This window comes from Falco biarmicus, chromosome 6, assembly GCF_023638135.1.
Source record: "Falco biarmicus isolate bFalBia1 chromosome 6, bFalBia1.pri, whole genome shotgun sequence".
Classification (NCBI taxonomy): domain Eukaryota; kingdom Metazoa; phylum Chordata; class Aves; order Falconiformes; family Falconidae; genus Falco; species Falco biarmicus.
Genome location: NC_079293.1, coordinates 16907820 through 16928211, shown reverse-complemented (window position 1 = coordinate 16928211; position 20392 = coordinate 16907820). Strand labels below are relative to the sequence as shown.

Sequence of the window (20392 nt, the reverse complement as noted above, 5' to 3'; positions counted from 1 at the left end):
ATTTCAGTCTTGCTCATTTTTTTGTATGAAGGCTTCAAGACTGTAAGTGTTCTGTGATTAAAAGGTTTTCATTATACATAACCATACTCTAAGTGTATCACAAGGGATTTCTGCAGCCCTTGGGTAGTACTAAAATACAAAAACTTTTACAATCGATGTTGATCACAATTTGACTTGCATATATCCATGTATGTAAACCAGGCATTTACCAGAAAAGTAGTAGAATGGCTGTGTGCTGCAAAAAAGGGTGTTTTGACTAATAATACTAATCTCTAAATACCAGGGACTGGAAGAAACATAAGGTTTTGATCAAAATATCTTGCATAGTCTTTGTACAAAATGACAAGTGTATGGGGCCCTTCATCACCACTTTAAAGTGCCCCTGACATGAGACTACTACTCTCCAGTCTGTAGATTTCTTTATTTTTTTCTTTTATAGCAACAGACCTGTTGTGACAGCTTCCTGATGTGGTTTAAAGTTTTTGGAATACATGACTCATAGCATTTGCAAATGCCTTAGCTTGAAGACATTTAGGATTACACTTGCTTTGAAGCCCAAGTCTGCAAAACTGCCTCTTCAGATACTCAAGTCTAAAATTCACATTCTCAAAATTGCCATTACAACATACTAAGCCAGAAATATCTAGGTTTTTATAACTAAAATTCTTCAGATGTCTGAAAATCAGTTCTGGGTGTAACAAGAAATGTCTTAACGTTACTTTCCTGATAGGATAAACTCCAGACTCTACCCACAAGATAAACCATTTGCCTGCAGCCCAACGGGTGATGCTAGAGAATCCCACTTCACCAGCTGCAACCAACAGAGATACTGCAATTCTCTTATCTAAAAAGTCAATGATTAGACTGATTATCCAAGACGTAGAATACAAAAATTTAACTCTTTCCTGCTTTGAGGGGATCTAAACATCACAGTGATACAGCATGGTATTGGGGTTCAGTGTGCCATCTGCAGCGCCCTGTGCGAGTGCTCTGCACTCCCCGCTGCTGGCTCCAAGGGTGAGTGATGTGTCGCATCCCGGCTCTCTTGTGTGGGGTTGAGGTGAGGTGCCTAGAGTGAGGGTTACGGATACTGAAATGAAGGAAAGTCTTGCTATAGAGAATGGCTCCTGAGTCCTGGAGAGGTATGTGATTTAAAAGAGGTTTCTTGTTTTAGCATGTTGATCTTCGTATGCTGTATGGTAACTTAAGTGCCTCCTCTGAATTTCATGGAGCTAGCCATACCTGCCTACAGCATTTAAAAATTATCTATCACAGTAGAAATTAGCAATAATTAATGGTAGAAATAACAAGCCAAAATTATACCATTTCGTATATGTGGACTCCATCTTACTTGAATGAGCTGATCATCATCTCACTACCCTATACTGATATAAAGAGATGTAAACTTGATCAGACCCTTGATTACTGTGCATGGTGTACTGTAAACAAATAGGCATGACAATGTAAAAAAATGTCACGAGTCATGTTGTGACAAAAAACATACAAGGCATCTCAGCTGCAGAATTCTCTGGGAAGATGTTAAACAGCAAAGAGAAACAAGTTTTACTTAGATTTTTCCACAACATATACAATTAAATATAGCCAACTCACATTAAAAATAATGTAATTCGGAAGCAAAAATACAATACAAAGATGATGAGCACAAGCAACATGGGAACTGAAGAATATTTGTGCCAGTTTCAGGAACCCTCTGTGCTCTGCAGGTAGAAACCTGGTGCACGTGGGGTCATAAGATCAAAACGTTATTGCTTTTTTAATGTTTGCTTTGTTACTCTATTTTATTCAAAATGGCAATAAATAAATTTATGGTTTGAAAGGTCTGAGGTCTTGCTTACCATCACCGTCTCTGCCCTAAGATTATTGGTATAGTGATATCACTGTGATGTTATTTTGTTATTTAATTATGTTTATTTGTAGTACTCAATTCTGCTTCACAGTTTCCCATTGCAGATACAACTTCTCAGTTACAGCATGAATCATTTACAACTGCTAGAACTGAACTTCAGACTTACCATAGTAGCATTTATTAAAAAACACACTCATTTTGAGCGGTAATTGTTCTGCTACCAGGGTGCAGCCTTTCATAATATCCCTTAACAGTTTTTTTATGACAACAGAACTTTAATTTTTCCAGTAGCTGTGAAGTGCAATGCATGACTACCTTTCCTCATTTGTTTTTCATCATGTATCGCTACCCAGAGGCAATCATTAGCTAATTTGCTGATTTACAGTTGTAGTTTATGAGCTTTAAACAATGCTAAGCCATTATGCTTCCATTCTTAGTGCTGTAAGAGGAAAATAACTCTCCTTTTACTTCAAGCTGCATAAAAAAGTCCCTCAACCTATGTGCTTCTGGCCTCTCTCACATCAACGTGAAATTGTTGTTATATTGCCTTCCTTGCTAGAATTAATCCTAAAGGTGTTTAGTCTGCTACTTTCTCCTACACTGCAGAGAATTCTTATTTTGCCACCTATCACAATCCAAGGATCCAAAATTAGTTTATCATAGGAAGTAACAGCTATTGCTTACTCAGTTTCCTAGCGAAATCCATGTTGAAAAGTAAATTGGTTACTGCTGGTTATTTTGGTTGGTTTTTCCTTAGTTGCCTGAGACATATTTTTAGCATATTGTAACATGCAAGCAAATGAATTAAAGTGTAGCATGTCTGTTTAATTGCCCTAATGAGTACTGATAGGTGATGTGACAAAATGCTCCTCTGCACGCTAGGAAAGGAGCACAGGGAAATGATGGCATGGGACACTCCAGCTATCATCCTGTCCAGCTCCTCCCATCACAGGTAGGAGCATCCATCACCAGCTACTGGTGGAGTGAACATTGCTGGAGGGACTGTGGAATGGAGTCAGAGAGTGTGTGTGTGTGTGTCTGTGTGTCTGTGTGCCTCTGTCTGTCTGTCTGTCTGTCAAGGGCTCTTATACCTGGGTGCCAGTAACTGGGGAGACTGGGATCCGTGGGCAGGTACTGGGCAGACTGAGTGTCCGAGGACAGCTGCTGGGGATCCACCTTGTACATATGTGCATATTCCCCACAAGCGGACCTTCATCCTGCTTAGCCAGAGATGGGAACAGGATGAGGCTGCTGGTGTTGCCCGTGTTTGTGTGAGTGTTGAGCGTGCCTCTGTTCTTTATGGCTGGCCATGCATACATGCATACATGTATTGCCTGCAGGTGTTTCTATGTGTACCTCCTGGGAACATGTGCTCAGCTTTACTATCAGTCTAATTAAAATCTTGGTGATTCCAATATGTTTACTGTAAATATGCCATGGGGCAGAACAGAACCTCTGGCTGGCTGGTACTACAGGAGGGAGATCATCCTCTGGACAAAGCACTCTGGTTAAAATTAAATCCTATAGTCTTCAATATCTTCCATGCACTGCCTATAGAAACACCTAAGAATGAATGAGTGGTTAGGGATTTTGATGAAGTTACCAAGCCTTTCTGTTGATATGACTTAAAAATCTCTTAAACCTAATTTAAAATTTAAAGTAATGCAGGTTTTTCTCAAAAACATCTGAGCGAAATGAAGTTCAGTTTCTAAGAAAAAAGTATCTAGCATCACAGGCTTCTGGTGCAATTTGAAAAACTGAATTTGGAATTTTTGCTTGTAATTAAAAAACAAGTATTAGGCATGCTGTTATGAAGTGGAATTTTACACGAAGTTATAGAAGATCAATCTCAGCCCAGCAAACATGTTATGATTACATGTATTTTAGCAGAAACAGTGAAAAAATAATGGATCAAACCTACAAAGAAATCTAAAGTGTTGAAGAATCTCAATCCTAACACCACCACCGCATATCAATTAAACTGCAGTTTATTTTTCAAGGTGGTCTGAGCTGGACTTTGCTCTCAGGCAACCACCTGAGCAGCAGAACAAGGGTTGGGTTGACCTCAGGTGGCTTTACCATACTTTTAAGTGTGAGGATAACAGCCTATATGCCCCAGGTACAGTTGCTGGGGGGTGAAAGAGTATCTTCTGTACTTTTACTTTACTGAAGTACCAGTTAAGACATTGGTCTTACCCCTTCATACAACACACACAGGTCTGCTCCACTTAATAACTAGATTATTATGTTCAGTTCTTATGTCTCTGTTTCAAAAAGCACATGGATAACTGATCCCGATTACACAAGAAGTCAGACAAGATGCTTGTAAAGATCCTATCTATGAACCTGTGAGTTTTAACATACATAATATGTTGTTCTTCAACTCATATAAATATAAATCTTCCCTTGCTTTGACAAAGTAGTTGCATATTTTTGTTGCAGCATACAAAATAATAAATACTGACCTGCATCATGTGATAAAGCATAGTGCCCATAGCAAGCTCACTGGATCCTTATTATGTGTGAGAAGTTCCCAAGTAAACCCAAATTGATTCTCTGATTGTCTGTACCAGCTGATCTGTCCCTAAGTTGCCTAATAGCTGCTGAGCTGCATCTGCTCTGTTTTAACGTTATCCTTGATGATCTACATAGATTCAGTGGGGACAGTGAGAGCTGAAATACGCTGCATAAATCAACCCAAGAACCAGGGTCTCAGCCCCAGACAGACTGTACTCTTCTTTGCAACCACTTTTACAAAACAGAGGAAAAATATAAAGACATGAAAAGTTCCTCTAGAGGTCCAGCTGCCAAAACCTGATTTAAACCACTGTAGGATACTCCTACAATCATGCACAGTCCTCTAATAAAACATGCACACACGCTTATTTCTTTTGGTCACTGATGAAGTGGTAGGTACTCGATAAAAAACTTGGGCTTATGCAGATACAGTGGATATGTTTTGAATACGGGGAATTTTTCATTGCACTTTCTTCATTTAAAGGCATTTGGGATAATATTTAGGGACCTGAGTTGAAAAATGAGATAAAATAACATGACTGGAAACGCAATTTAAACTGTTGTCTGGATATCTTCCAATTGTCTTACAGAACTTAAGAAAATAATGCAAATGCTCTGGAGAAGGGAAAACAACAACCTGTAAATCTGTCCTGATGCTGATGAGATACTGTAGAAAAGCAAATAATTTAAGCCAGTGGAAACTTACACATTCTTACTTAAATTAGCAATAACAAAACATACTGTGACAGCATGCCTAGTTTCAATTTGGATAATCCTGGAAAACAGCACCTTTCTTTGACAACATTATATAATTAATTTAATGATAACTTGTGAAATGATATCTCCTCTAAGGCAGAGATTTATTTTGAGTTTTTTTCATTTTGGTGTTGCATTTAAAATAATTCTTTGGACATTGAGTTATCCATAAATATTTGAAAATAAACAACCTTTTTAAAGATGATATTATCTGACATTTTTCAGAAGAAAAAAAAATGATAGGAGTGTAAAGTATTGCTTTGGTCACTGTTGTTACTGGCCAGGATTTTCTTCTGACTATCCCCTGTATCGCACACATCTAACATTTTCTGGAACGTGCCCCTGTGACCTTATTTGTTTCCTTGTTAAGTACCAGGCTTTCTCAGGAATTACTCTGATATTACTGGTGTCATGATTCAGTCTGTGTGTATTATCCTAAGAATGTCACCTTTTCTTCACCTGCTAGTTTAAATAATCACTTGAAATGTAGTTAATTCCTTGCACAAGAAATGAATTGTGGACTTCTCTCACCATTTATATGTGTTCCCTCCTTTCTGCAAAAATTTTGTCTTCATTCTTACACCTACACAAAACACATAATAAGAACCACCAATTTCTGAGTACACCTCCTCCTAAAATTCTTCTAAGGCCAGTTCTGAATATAGTCTTTTCTCCGATAATAAAAATGTACTTACTAAGACTTATTCTTGCAGATTACTACAGAACTGATGATATATGCGGCAAAGTATTCTTTATTCCAGCACATTCTATCAGTTGGTGCTTGCAACACATTACTGTCATCAGTTTCATGCATACTAGACCACTATCAGAAATGTGGTGGACTACTTGATATTATTTCAATGACTGAAAACCTTCACGTGCTCCCAGACATATTTTGGAGTATGAGTCACTACCTTCCTTAAATCCGGCAAAGGAAAATGCAGAATGTTGTTGTGAAGGATTTTTAAACGCTAGATTATTTATTGCCTCCTATGCATGTGATTAGACTATATTTTGAAAGCAAATGTGAAGGCATTAAAAAGTGTGAGGATGCCTGTATCTGACTCAGTAGCATACATTCAGATGAGGTTTAGTGCAGTTATGCTCCAGCACTGCCACAGGGCTTCAGATGACTCAAAGTACAGGCAGAATATTCTCCTACTAGCTCAAAGGCTCCAGAACACTTGCAACCATATCCAAATAGGATTTGCAAGTTCGGATCAAAATACTCAGTATTGCAAGTAAGTATTCAATGTGAGACCAGCAGAATGGCAGGTAAGTCCTAAACGATTCTATGATCATCTAAGTCTCCACTGATCTTTCTCTAGTGCCACTTTATTCTGCCACTCCTACTGCTGGTTGGTATAAGTAACTGGAAAACAGGGAGTTGCTAGTGGGAGTAAAGTGCTTCTAGAAATAAATGATGCTCAAAGGGCTAAATAAAAGAACTGAATAAAATGGTTAATTGTTCAAAGCATTTGAAAGGTTGCTTTTGTGCCTGGGGATTTGGTGATCACTACTACTAGAACTTGTTTAGGAATGAGGAAGAGGTTTGCAACCTTTCCTGTCATATCTTGAATCTTACTAAACTAGCTTTGTTTTATCCTTCAGATTCTTCCATTTTCATTTTTGTGTCTGTATTATAGCTCCCTAAGAGAAATTGAAGTAGTCCAGATTCTAGTTGTGTCACTTGGTTAATATATATAAATAAAAATGTCATAAAATCCAGTAAGTTTCTGCAAGTTGCCTCCCACACTAGAATCATAAATTGATCTTGGATATTGGTTCGAAGAACAAGACAAAAAACATTTAACATAAAGATGGTTAGTGTTGGAAGTGGGAGGCTGACATGCTTGATAAATGAAAATCAGAGAGTGCACATGAAGTTTTCAAAATGCTATAATAGACCAATAAATTGCACATGAGTAGTTAGTATATAATGAATACATTTGCGACATTAAGTGCAAAGGCCAGGAAATATGGTCAATTCATGTGACAAGTGACAACAGATACTTTTCAAGTCACACCAACAACCTTCACAGAGTTGAATCAACAAGAAGCAGATTCATCCACTGCACTTTCTTGTACCAGATAAAAATATCTGAAGGTCAAGCTATACCACTAAGACAGTTTTAAGTACTTGATTGATGCTTTTTTAAATAATCCATGCTTTAGCCAGGCCCAACAGTTTGTACATTAATGGTGACAGATGGTATTACAGTTTGAGCCCATGAGAAAGAACTAGATCTGTCTATGCAAAATAGTCGTACCAAAACAGATTTAAATGAATGGGTAGTCTAAATGCCTGGTGACAGGTTAGAAAGTGAACATCTCATTCATGTTAGCATCATAAATTAAAATTTCACAAAAGATTGTAGTTTTAACATTTGATGGGAGATGGAATTAGTGGAAAAAAGAATGGCTTAATAAAATATTCCGGGAAAATATTCCAAAATTTCTGAAGCCCAATGAACAACTATTTGCCAATAATCTTGGACCAAATACTGTCCTCAACCCAAAAGATACAAATCTCCAGAGGAAGAATTTAGTGGTGTTTCTAACATCAGAAATGTATATCGCATATAGTGTGAAGGTCTGTTTGTTTAATTTTTAAATTTTGAGAAAAATGCAATTTGGGATTTTGCCAGTCTTTACTGATGTGAAAAAGACAAAGATGTACAACCTCACAATGCATCACCGCTTCAATTTTTTAGTCTCATAAGACCTGGTCCTGCAAGGCACTGGCTGTTAGGAGACTCCCTGCAATGCACCAGGTTAACTGGATCATTCAACTCTGTATATTTCAGAAACACACATTCAGAGGAATTGTGCTAGGTATCATCTGTTATGAAAACCCAACCAGTCTTGCTCCGATAGATATATGTTTTACAATGCATGAGCAGATGGCCAGCCCTGTCCTGAGGTTAAGCTAATGGGACAACGCTGTGAGAAACTGCTGGACATTGCAGACAACAGAAGGAGAAAAGTAGTTGGTCAGTCCTGACCTGGCCTAGACTGACAAGGCGACAATGCAAGAACAAACTACCACAAACCATGGAGAGTGAAAAGGGAGAATCAGATACAATAATAAAATCCCCTCTTTTCAGGCATCAACATGTTAAGTCCTTTGGTGCCTACTGGATTTTATTTGGTATTGAAAGAATTCAGTCTTTCACTGTCTATAGTTTTTTGTTTTTCTATACACACATCTTCTTCCATGCACTCCTCCTTTCCAGCCTCTCCTCCACTCCATTAGTTTGGTTCTCTTTTCTCCTCTTTATGAGCGACCCTTGTTCCTCAATGCAAGCATAGCAGGGTGTGTTGCTTTGCTCTCATTCTCTCAGCTGGGCTTTTAATCTCTCTCTGTCACACAGAGGCATGCTATTTCACTGTTCCAAATACTTTTGTCCTTCCTTAGATTTCATTCCTTTATTTCAACACCATCTTTACATTTTTCTCTGAAAATGCATGTATACTGGCTTTGCTTGCTTTCATCATCTGCTTTATCTTCTTTTTTCTCTCACACATCTCTTTTCCCTTCTTGCTGTAAGTTTTCCTTCATGTTCTTCTTGTTGTCTAAACCTGATGCAGTATACTTGTACCAATTCAAATCCAGAATAAAGAACCCTGGTCCACTGCCTACTCAAGATGTAATTCAGCTTTCCTTTTGGATGCTAAGAAATTGTACAGTCTGGAGGTTTATTTTATTATTGCTGATTCTCTTTCAAAACACTTTAACTATCAGTGAATGCATAATTTGCAAATGCATGGATGCAAAACCAGTCTGAGATAGTCTTGCAACTGTACACTTCTTGAAGTACGTTTGCTACAGTTTTAACAAACAGAATAGTTCTCAGGAAAAAACAGTGCTGCCTTGCAAGCTGGAAACAGTATTGCTCTCAGCATATGTAATAGCTTGCAAGATAAAAATACTGCTCTTGTGAAACTAATCTGATGCACTGCATCTGTAATTTTTTTCCATGTGATTACGCTGCAGAAAAGTTTATGCAATCTAATGTGATTTGATAATACTGCATAATAAGTCCGCATAGAATACTAAGTGTTTTGGGAGCAAGTGTTTCTCATCTAAATGACCTTTATTCTTTACCAGTATTACAGAAACACACCAAAATGACTGATGATCAACCCTCCTCTTTTTATATGGTTTTCCTTTCAAGGAAATCTTTTAAGAAGATTTAAGATTTGTGAAAGTTCAGGGGACAGAGAGAGTTGTCTTTAATTAAAAACAAAACTACAACTTAAAATACCAAAACAGAGCAACTTTGGGCCCAGTGCTCTTGATGAACACATTCCTTAAAGACAGTTTTTTTAAGTTAGTTCCTAAACACATGACTCTTAGAAAGTCTTTTAAGTTTGACGTATTTATTGCAAGATGCTTGACATTTCTTGACTATTTTGTATCAAATTTTCAACCCACCATCCTTTCAAAATGAACTCCTTAAGTTCTGGACCCTGATACAGATCAATAGCAGTGAAATTTCACTTACTTTTTCCACCCTCAGCCACTGGTCCCCACTTTGTTAGAATATACACATCTTGGCCCAGGCTTTCATTAACATATGTTTGCAAAGTGCCTACGATACACTTGATGGCATATAAATAATGCACGACACCATTAATTTTATGGGTTGGGTAGGTAATCAAGAGAATGCAACATGAAAGGTCTATTTGTGCTTTGGCTATTTTTCTTCTCATTGTAAGCTTCTTTGATACCAAGAGCTATTTGCGGAATCTCTTACATACCTTGCTGAAAAAGTTTCATCTAGCAAGATGAATGTACTTTTTAATACCACATTCATTATGACAGTGATGACACGGTGCTTACAAACTGAAGCTTGCAGACACAAGTCAGGGATGCAGAAGAGACTTCTATATCTTATATTCCACTTCTCAAGGCTTAAATCAGAGATACCAAAGAAGAGGTAAGGCGAAAGACGCACCATCTATAGTTTGGAGTAGATTTTTTTTTTTTTTCTGGGTGAGAACACAGGAGGTGAAATAAAAATCTGAAGAATATAAAACATGGTGTTGAGGCATGACAGAATTTCCTGTCTTACCCACAACTTTAAATGGCTTTTACTAAAAGGTGGCAGTACCAAGAATAAATCCAAGCCAAGCAGATCAAAAGGATCAGTATCTAGATAATAGTGTGTTGCATGAATCAGCAATAGTTATAGGGGATGACTGGAACAAAGACTACCCTTGTATTTTTGCTGTCAGAAATCTATGGTAAAGGTAAAGTTGTATGGTAGCAGTAAGCCTGCAATGAAAAACATTAAGCGTATAGCTATCAGTTTCTGTTTTGCCTTTTAAAAAATTAATTACAGATACAAATTGTTCATTACCCATATTGTGCTTATTTGCCCCAAAAAAGAAAATCTGTGCACTTAATATAAACGCATTTTTAAAATAGTCAGTCATTATGCTAATAACTTTCATGTGCAGAGTACATGACTCTCAGAAAATGCAGGTGCGCAGGAAGCACCTCAGTGATTAGACAACATTAAGACAATTTGCGAATTGAGAACTGAGTATATTTTCATTGCATTCCCAACTACTTCATGTATAACAACTTGTATTAAAAAAAAAATACTCAAAAGGAAAAGTTGAATAGAATTTATACTTCTGTAAGAGCTTCTTGTCACGTTGTTAAAGACTAAGTCTAGCACATCCTGTTCATAAATATTACTATATTCTGATTAGGTCTAGTCAAGAACTTCACAGTTTCTGAACTCCCCCAGCTACACATTCACTATTACTCTAACCAGGGTGAGAGCACTGGCCTGAACACTGGCATACAATACCATAATGTGGCATATCTGCAGAAAGGTACCAGTTCTTAGCAAAATCTAACCACCACCACACGTAACATCTAAGTCCTCATTTCTCTGCATACATTATATCTCTCTTTCTCTCTCTAGAGAGCCTCGGAGCTGCTGATTTTCATATTCCAGATGCTGACTGGATTGAAAAATCTTAAAAGATCTTCTACCAGTCAGAAGCTGGCTGAAAACTTCCATTATCAGGAAGAACTGAACTTTCTATAAGGAATTAATGTTTTGCAGCTTCTAGCATCAACACACAATTATGTCATGACTTTCATGCAGGGTCTGGTATTGCAGCTGTAAATCATAAGGTGAAGCTTGCCCTGTTCCTGAGACAGAAACTCCTCGCGGACCAGTCAGAGATGATGGAGTGAGCTCCAATGTGAAACTGGCACAAGCTTCTTTTCCTGCCCTCTTACTGCGAAGAAAACTACTAATTTCTCTAAACATATGCAAGTTCTCAATCAGCTATAACTAGTTTAAATGACATTAATCCTTAATGGAAAGAAGGGACTTGTATCTAAAAGAATCAGCCTCATTTAATGTGTTTCTGTGAGGTGCTCAGTCCCCATGCCGATGACATTAAAGGAAATTCTTACACACAATGGAAACGTCAGAGAACGATGCATGTTTGTATCTTATATTTGTACCCTACCTAAACAACTTTGGAATCCTAAATAAACACAAATAAATAAAATCACAGCAATTCACAGCCGAAAATTGTTGGAACTCTTCAGTTCTCCACATCTCAGTAAACATGATTGTGAATATTTTCAACAACTCACTAAAAACCTGGTTACGACATCCCATTTCTTTTCCAAGCTCCTTAAGGGCCCTTGTCAGTTCCTATCTACCCACATCGAAATGGATCCAATATATTACTTCAGACTAGATTAGGACTTACAGTATCTTACAATATCTATCATCTGTATTATAGTTTAATAGGATTGTTAGTCTTATACCTGAAGCATGACATTTTAAATCACATCACCATTTTATTATTAGGCGAAGAAATGATAGCCAGGTCCTGAAATGACCACCAATGTGAGGCTGACTCAGTTATTTCCAAGGGATGACTTTATAGCTTCGAGAACTGACAGATTGCTTCGCTATGAAATTGATGCAGGGCACAGTATCACGGCTGTAAATCACAAGGGCAACTCATACAGTGGCCAACACCCTTTGGAACAATCTTTACATTCCTGTTGTGTTCAATAAGCCTTTTGTTGAAAGGTTATGCATGATGAGTTCTTTTCTCCAGGACTGGTGAAGGATAGCTTCTGTGTCTTTGACAGCTGCTTACTAAAATTCAAACAAGGCTTTTTGTTGGGCGTTTATCTGTACTCACACCCCTCCAAGGACTATAAAGGACAAGCAACTCTAATCCGGAGAGTCAATTTGTCTTTTGTGATTTGCTTTAGGTGTATTTAAATCTAAACTGCTAATCTAAAATTCTGGAAGCACTATATCAAATCAAATAAATAAATCCACCCATCACACCTGGATTGTACTATTTAGGCAATCTATTAAATTTTCTGATTACAGAGATACTGTAGCGGGTTCCCATGGCAAGGTTTTGGTAGCAGGGGGTCTAAAGGGGTGACTTCTGTGAGAGGCTGCCAGAACGTTCCCTCACGTCCAATGGAGCCCATGCCAGCCGGCTCCAAGATGGACCCGCCACTGGCCAAAGCCAAGTTAATTAGTGATGGTCGTAGCACCTCTGTGATAGCACATTAAGAAGCAGGGGGAAATATAGATATCTGTGCCAGTGAGAGAGGAGTGAGACTATGTGAGAGGAGCAGCCCTGCAGCCCCCCAGGTCGGTGCAGAAGGAGGGGCAGGAGGGGCTCCAGGTGCCGGAGCAGAGATTCCCCTGCAGCCCGTGGTGAAGACCCACAGTGAGGCAGGCCGTGCCCTGCAGCCATGGAGGTTAACGCTGGAGCAGATCTCCACCTGCAGCCCATGGAGGACCCCACGCTGGAGCAGGTGGATGCCTGGAGGAGGCTGTGACCCTGTGGGAAGCCTGTGCCAGAGCAGGTTTGCTGGCAGGACGTGTGACCCCTTGGGGAACCCACACTGGAGCAGCCTGTGCCTGAAGGACTGCACCCCATGGGAGGGACCCACACTGGAGCAGTTCATGAAGAACTGCAGCCTGTGGGATGGACCCCACGCTGGAGGAGGGGAAGAGAGTGAGGAGGAAGAAGCCACAGAAACAGTGTGTGATGAACTGACCGTAACCCCCACTTCCCATCCCCCTGCACCACTTGGTGGGAGAAGGTAGAGAAATCAGGTATTAAGTTAAGCCCAGGAAGAAGGGAGGCCATAGGGGGAAGGTGTTTTTCTCATGTGATTGGTAATAAATTAAACTTACTTTCTCCAAGTTGAGTCTGTTTTGCCTGTGACAGCAATTGCTGAGTGATCTCCCAGTCCTTACCTCAACCCATGAGCAGTTCATTATACTTTCCCTCCCCTGTCTGGTTCAGGAGGGAGGTGATAGAGTGGTTTTGGTGGGCACCTGACATTCAGCCAGGGTCAAACCTCCACAGATGCCCTGCTCCTGCCAACTCGGTCTATTTAGAAATCACGCTGAAAGAGCAGGTTGCAATACAGTTCTGGGGGAAGTCCCCTTCTTTTGACCTCTAGCTATCTACTAGAGTAAGGACAGCAACACCTAGGAGCTTCAGCCCACTGTTCTAACTCCAACCATGAAAGAATGCATCCACTTTGCATTAATTCCTTATTGACTGCATAAGGCCTGAAAATTGCTACCACTGCTCCAAGATGGGAGAGGTTTTTAAGCCTATCACTGAGAAGAATAAGACAATATAGTACAATTTTTAAAGATTTTCTGGGTGGCCCCACCAGAAATATTTCAGGGGCTCAAAGATTGCATCAGTAACTTTCTTGGAATATCTAATTTTCTACCTAGAAATACAACTGTTCTCATTTTGACCTCCATCTCATTTTTCAGAAAAGCCACTCTGAATTTACAGTGATGCATTCCTGGGTTTTTGACTTATTATGTTTCTTACACTTCTGAACTCTGCTCAGGAGATAGAATGCAGACTTGCATGACCACCTGCCAACAGAAAGTGCTGACCATCCTTAACCCCAAAAGCCCAACATTTTTTTTTTTTTTTTAATATGCAGTCTTTAAGGACCATGATGATTAGACAACTTATAGATCGTACATGCAAACCTGAATACATCCGAAGAACCCTGCTGGTTTTGTTAATTCGGTGTTCATTTTCTTTGCCTCTATATTCTTTTTCTTTCAGTGGATGAAGTAGGCTACAGCAACACTTGGTCTTTTTTACAGTATATTTATGTTAACATTCAGATTTTTTTTTACTTAATAAGGAAATGATAAAGCAGTCATAAAATTCTAGGCTGCGTCAAGCAGGCTTCAAGAAATAAAAAAGCATTAGGTTCATAATGCTTTGAACTTAGAAACAAAGTATATCCTTGCTTTTTTCATTTTGTTTTTCTAAGAAAGTCAGCAAATCTCAGGACAGTTCAAGAAGACAACATCCAGTAAATAAAACTTACAGTGTAAAATTAACCAGCACTTTCAGCAGAGCAAAAGTGTTCCTTACAAACCAAATTATGTCAGCATGCACCATTTTGAGGACAGAAAATACATGAATAATGACTAAAGATAATTTGCTCCCCAAAATAACCTTCTAGTTTTATGTGATAACTACTCAACATCGAAGTCATATGAATTCGTAGACTTTCTGTGGCAACAAAGATACATAGCTTTAAAGGAAATGTTCAACGAGATTATCCCCCAACTAAGGAAGGGAAAGCCTCATGTTACTGAAGCTGGGAAGTTTAATTAAGACATCTTTCAGCTTTCATTAATTACTTCTGCTTCACAGAATGTTAGTTTCTCAGACAATATCCAGTGACCTGTTTACTTATCCTCAAATATATACATTCTGATCAAGTATGGATGAGTTGGTATATTCCAAAGAGTAGAAACTTAGTTCTTCATAACAATTTCCTTCCTTCAACCCAAACAACAAATGAGTGTGTATTCTGTTTACAGCTTGACTGAGGTCCTGAGGAAAGAAAGCAAATCCTTTAAAAGTCTTTTCTTTCAAAATTGAATTTCATCTCAACTATGTCCTCATTCAGTCAGGGACTATCAAAACAATGTTGCCTTCTTGCCTCATTTTAGTCTGCTTTCCTCCTTGAAAGGTGATAGACTCATGAAAGCAGCCAGGTAGGATCTGTTTTTAAAAGCTAGAATAATTTTTCCCCCCATAAGTTTTCTGCACAATGAATGGCATGTAAAAAAATAAGCTAAATTATTTAGAATTTAAGTCCTGTTTTCAGAAGTAATTTAAGGACTTAGGAGCCTGCTTTGTTTGCAAACTTTGTGTGATTTAGGTTCTTAAATTTCTGGGTCCTGGATAAACAAAAGAACCATACTGGAATTAATGACATCCCAGACGGATGTACTTTTTTGTATGATCTACAGGAAAATTAAGAATGGTACGCACAAATGGTGCCCAAAGTGCTGTACCCTGCAGTACCCTTTAGCTGCCCTCTCGGAAAGGGTGGAAACAGAGCCTTGCATAAACTTGATCCTCTCCAAGTTTTAGGTGCCATTGTTCAGGTTTCAGGAAGGCAAGTTCTGCTTTCAGCACTGAGACCTCTCTGGTGGTGAGGTGTGCACATTACTTCTGTAGAAATTCTGCGAGAAGTCAAGTCTTTACTTTAGAAAGAAATCTAGAAGAAGAGAGTAAAAATAGTCTTTTCACTCTTTTTTTATCCAGCATCTCATTCATGCAAGATATGAGACACTAATCTTCAGTTTTTCCTGTGCCTTCAGGGATTTAAAGCTTCATTCCTGATGCTCCCTACTCAAGTAGATACCACAACACCAGGCTCTAACAGATTCTGCAGGAGGAAAACAGTCTCACTCCCCTTCATACTGCATTGTGCATGGAAGTAGAAATAGTACACATACTAACCACTGATTCACCCATACAGTTATTGACTAGAGCTACAATGATGTAGTAATAGTAACCTCATTTGTAATTATACTCCACTACTGCACATGGTAAGACTACGCAAATACAAATCACTTGCATCAGAAATCTTTTACCCTTAGAAAATAAAGTTGAAATTTGAACAAAATGAAAAAAACACAATGAAAATTACTTTTTTTTCCTCTTGTTGCTCTCTGTTACGTTTAGCACATATGAGACACTTCTGCTGTTTTTTCCAAAATGTCAAGTTAAAATAGGTGCCTCAAGAGAAATAAGTTAGAAAAGCTCCAAATAACTTTTTGGAATTATTTGTTTAGGATGTTTGCATGAAGCCTGGCCCTGAAAGAAAGTGAAGCATCCGCTCAAGGAAAGTGAAAAATGACCAAAGTATTGTCGCTTCTAATTTATTTGATAGATGCACTCAGACTCAACAACTGCATTTTTGTAAGTGCCCGCTGTTTTTTCTTTTCTCTTTTTTATTTTCTTTTCTTTTTTCTTTTCTTTTCTTCCCAGTTACCATGTCCACATCTAAATCTGGCAAAATTTAACTTGCAACAAAACACAGGTCCCTTCTGCATCTCCTCTACAGCCTGATTTACACAACCTTGACTTACTTGTATTTGTTTATAATCCTTTTTCTTTATTTGCATACCGTCTAGTTAACTGATGCAGTTCTATTAAAATATTTGGAAATCCCAATTTCCAAAATTTGTTTTAGTTTAAAAGCACTTAGTCTTTTATTATTATTGAAAATTAAATCAAATTAAAACAACATGGTAAGCTGTTACATACCTGAGCAATTTTGGCCATAAAAGCAAATGAAGCCAAACCAAACCTAGTTCTGAAGCCATTTTTTGCCATGCCATGCAAACAGGTAATAAAAATGGAATTAGCTATTCTTAAAAATAAGATCTGTTTTAAAAGAAACAAGCATACATTTAAAATCTGCATTTCAGTTAAGTAGTACTGTACAAGTAGTGTTTGTCCAAAAAGTAGAATGGTTGATGGTAACTGGTTGGTAAAATAGAAAAAAAATATAGTTTGAATTTCAGTGTCTTTTCTTTTAAATGCATAATTTTTTTCAGAAAACTCCCAGCTGCAGCATGTATGAGGACTGGTATATGTATGCAATATCTCAGTAAAGACAAGTGCATGGGTTACATGTGATTGTAGAAATCCAGTGTTGAGTAACATGCTGCATCATCAGACTTCGACAATTTATTATTAAAATAACTAAAACTGCACAGTTCAAATGCATACTTGCTAGTTTTACAGTTTCATCCTCAGCAAGATTAACAGTGTTAATAACTTTTCTCTTTTTTTTGAGATTTTTTGGGAAAAAACCAAACCAAAACTAAGAAAGGAAACTGGGAAAAGCTGAGTGATTCTAATACAAGGAAAGATAAACTAAATTACAAAAATATTTCAATACAGTACATGGATTCATATATAGCTCCAAAATAAGACTCACTTATGGTATATCTGGTTGTTCTTTTTTTCACTTTGGCTTTCTAAAAATTTGGATGTCTGAAGTTGCAAGGGTGTACAGTAGGAGACAAACAGGGACTGGGAAGTTCAAATAAATAACAGGAAATGGGGTTTCTAACCTTGAAGTTGCTGTGACCCCAGTCAGATTTAAACAGTTTGCATCTGACAGACATTTGGTGATCAAAAGAATTGGTGGTAGTATATCATATAAAGGTTTAGTAATAATTTTCATTACAGAAACCCACTAATTGGCCCGGAAAGAGTTTGAGAATAGTGTGGCCACCAAGGCAACTGCTAAAGCACCTTGTATAGAACTGATATGTAATGTTACATACTCCACTTGGACAGATATACTGATTTTGAGAAATAGTTAAATATGTTTTTACTGCATTGCATAAGGTAGTATGGGGGTATGTTTGCAGGAGTGCCCTTGGCATACTGATGTATTCTTATGATACTAATATATAAGAAGTATTTACGTATCTAACTTCACTGAACGAACATTGCACTCTTTATGATTTCAGATGCTGCACTCCACAGAATTTCACACCATACCAAGAGCTACAAAATAACAGCAGGTAGTCAAAGAGAGCTATTAGCTTTCTATGAATAACAGCACTTATAATGACTGTAGAAGCTATTAAAATGCAGGCAACCAGGAAAAAAAACAGTTCTCTATTGAGAATGAACATTTTTCATCTCTAGCCTTCCACTTTATTGTCCCAAAGCCATTACACTCCATCTCCTTCTTTTAGTGATTCCTACACTCTCTAAGAGCCCTACAGGTCAAATGCAAGGTATGGTGTTTCATAGTAAGATCAATTTTCTCAACATTTCTGCTACAGTTTAAAGAGGTACACTAAGTCTGCTCCTTTGATAAAATAGAATTGATCTGATTGTTTTAAAAACGAGCATATTTGAGAACATTGACCTATTTATTTCACAAAGAGGTAGTCATATGAACATTCTAGTCACTTTAATACCACCACTGCTAAATAAAAGATGGAAAAAAAAAGTGTATTTCACCCAGTCCATATGATTATTCAAGTAAAACTACCCTTTTAAACATCAGTATCTGTTTCCTTTTTATATATATTTTTTTTTACATAATTGTGTTGTTAAAAAGTAATATATATACTTTAAACTTTATTTCTCGGATTCTTCAGACTGATTCCTTACACAGTTACTCATGCACATTGTAAGCTGCAGAGGAGCTCTGTGCAATACCAAGTCTTTATAAACAGACATGCTGGAAGAAATGGAGTATATTTTTCTCTGTTGTAGCTATACATAACATACAAGCATATCTGTATCAGAATGTAAGCATGTATCTCTATAGCCATGCAAAGATTTACTGAAAATGCTAAGGCAGCTGGAGAGTCATAAACCCTCCATCCAAAAGCAATAGGTAATGCTGCCTCTGGGGAAGCAATTGCTGCTGTGTGTCTGCAAACGGCCTGCGTGCAAGGCATAGCTGGAGGCTGCTTTGTCTGTAACAATATACACACAGGGTATATATATATGCATTCCTATGTGTATGAAAATCTAAGCTAACGCATATATTTGAGCCTCCCTTAAATATCCAGAAAGAAGAGGCATATTTCTGGACAGGTGCTTCTTCTCAAATACGTGAGATAATTCATCTGCCATCAAACCTTTTTCTTCCTGTGTATAACTGAAATTCAGAGTTGCAAATGCACTGAACATAATGAGGGAAAAAAGATTATAGGCATGTAAGACCACTTTTCAAGCCCTGTATTGTACCAAATACAAAACTTCTTCAATTATCCGGAGTAAGCATTAAGTACATGGGTAGAGTCTGGAAGTGGCTAAAAGGCCCATCAGCCAGAGAATGAAACAGAACTGTGCTCTGCAATGTTTGTCTTTGATTTTAAGTGCAGTTGCTAAATATGTGTCTCTGCACTTTCACGTAGAAGTGTTTTTTGCAAGATGACAATGTCACAAATGTACCAAAGAGGAGAACATAGATGAACTCTGATGACAGCCTCCTGCAACAGGAAGTATTTTTCAAATACATGCTCTTAAAATTCCAGTAAAAGTAAAATACTACTTTGGAACAATCCATAAAAGTTTTCAATTAATATAAAATGGTTCCTAAACTGTGCATTTTACTATGTTAATAAAGTTTGTGTCTTCGCAACAGTGAAAATTCCTAACAAATAAAGATCATACACAAAACAGAAGTACTGTTAGCTGTACACAAAAACTATTGATATAAAGAGCACTCTCTGTCTACTATAATAAAAAGCCAGTTATCTGAGCTCACCAAAAGGCAAGACTGAGAAACACATGTGTAAGACTGGTGGTATGCTGGAGGCAAGGCTGGTGTGATAATGTTAAGCACTATGGCATCTTACCACCCAGAGCCCTTCTTGAAACCAGGGTGGAAGGCTTCTGTAACTGCCTGGCACAGCTGAAGTCTCTGCGCCAACCAGTCGGCAAGAAGTAGCAGCCTACGTCGAGCTTTTCTCATTACCACTGAGTTTATACCTGTCGGCTCCCAGGGAACTCACCAGTCATGATGAACCTTGCAGTCCAAAATTATTTAACTTTTTAGTAACTTGGTGGACTAAATCTGGATGAGAAAGTTGGAGAAGTAAAAGAGAAAACACAAGCCTTCCATCTCATCTGTATTCACACAGTAACTGAACACTCAACAACTCTAATTAAATTGTCCCAAGTCTTTAACAGCAATTCTCTAAGTCTTTATGAATTTTTTTTTTTTTAAAAAGTTTATAACTCACCTTTGTAACCTGTTGCAAAAAGAATAACATGGGTGGAGATACAGTCACATGATAATGTTTAGCCAGCTATCATGGTTTAACCCCAGCCAGCAACTAAGTACCACGCAGCCGCTCGCTCACTCCCTGCCATCCCTGGTGGGATGAGGAGGAGAAT

General features: G+C 38.0%; 1 protein-coding gene across 6 annotated transcripts in view; it reads right to left on the bottom strand.

Annotated features, from left to right (window-relative positions):
• KHDRBS2 (KH RNA binding domain containing, signal transduction associated 2) overlaps positions 1 to 20392 on the bottom strand; it is a 393063-nt gene that overhangs the window by 117136 nt on the left and 255535 nt on the right. The window lies entirely within an intron of this gene.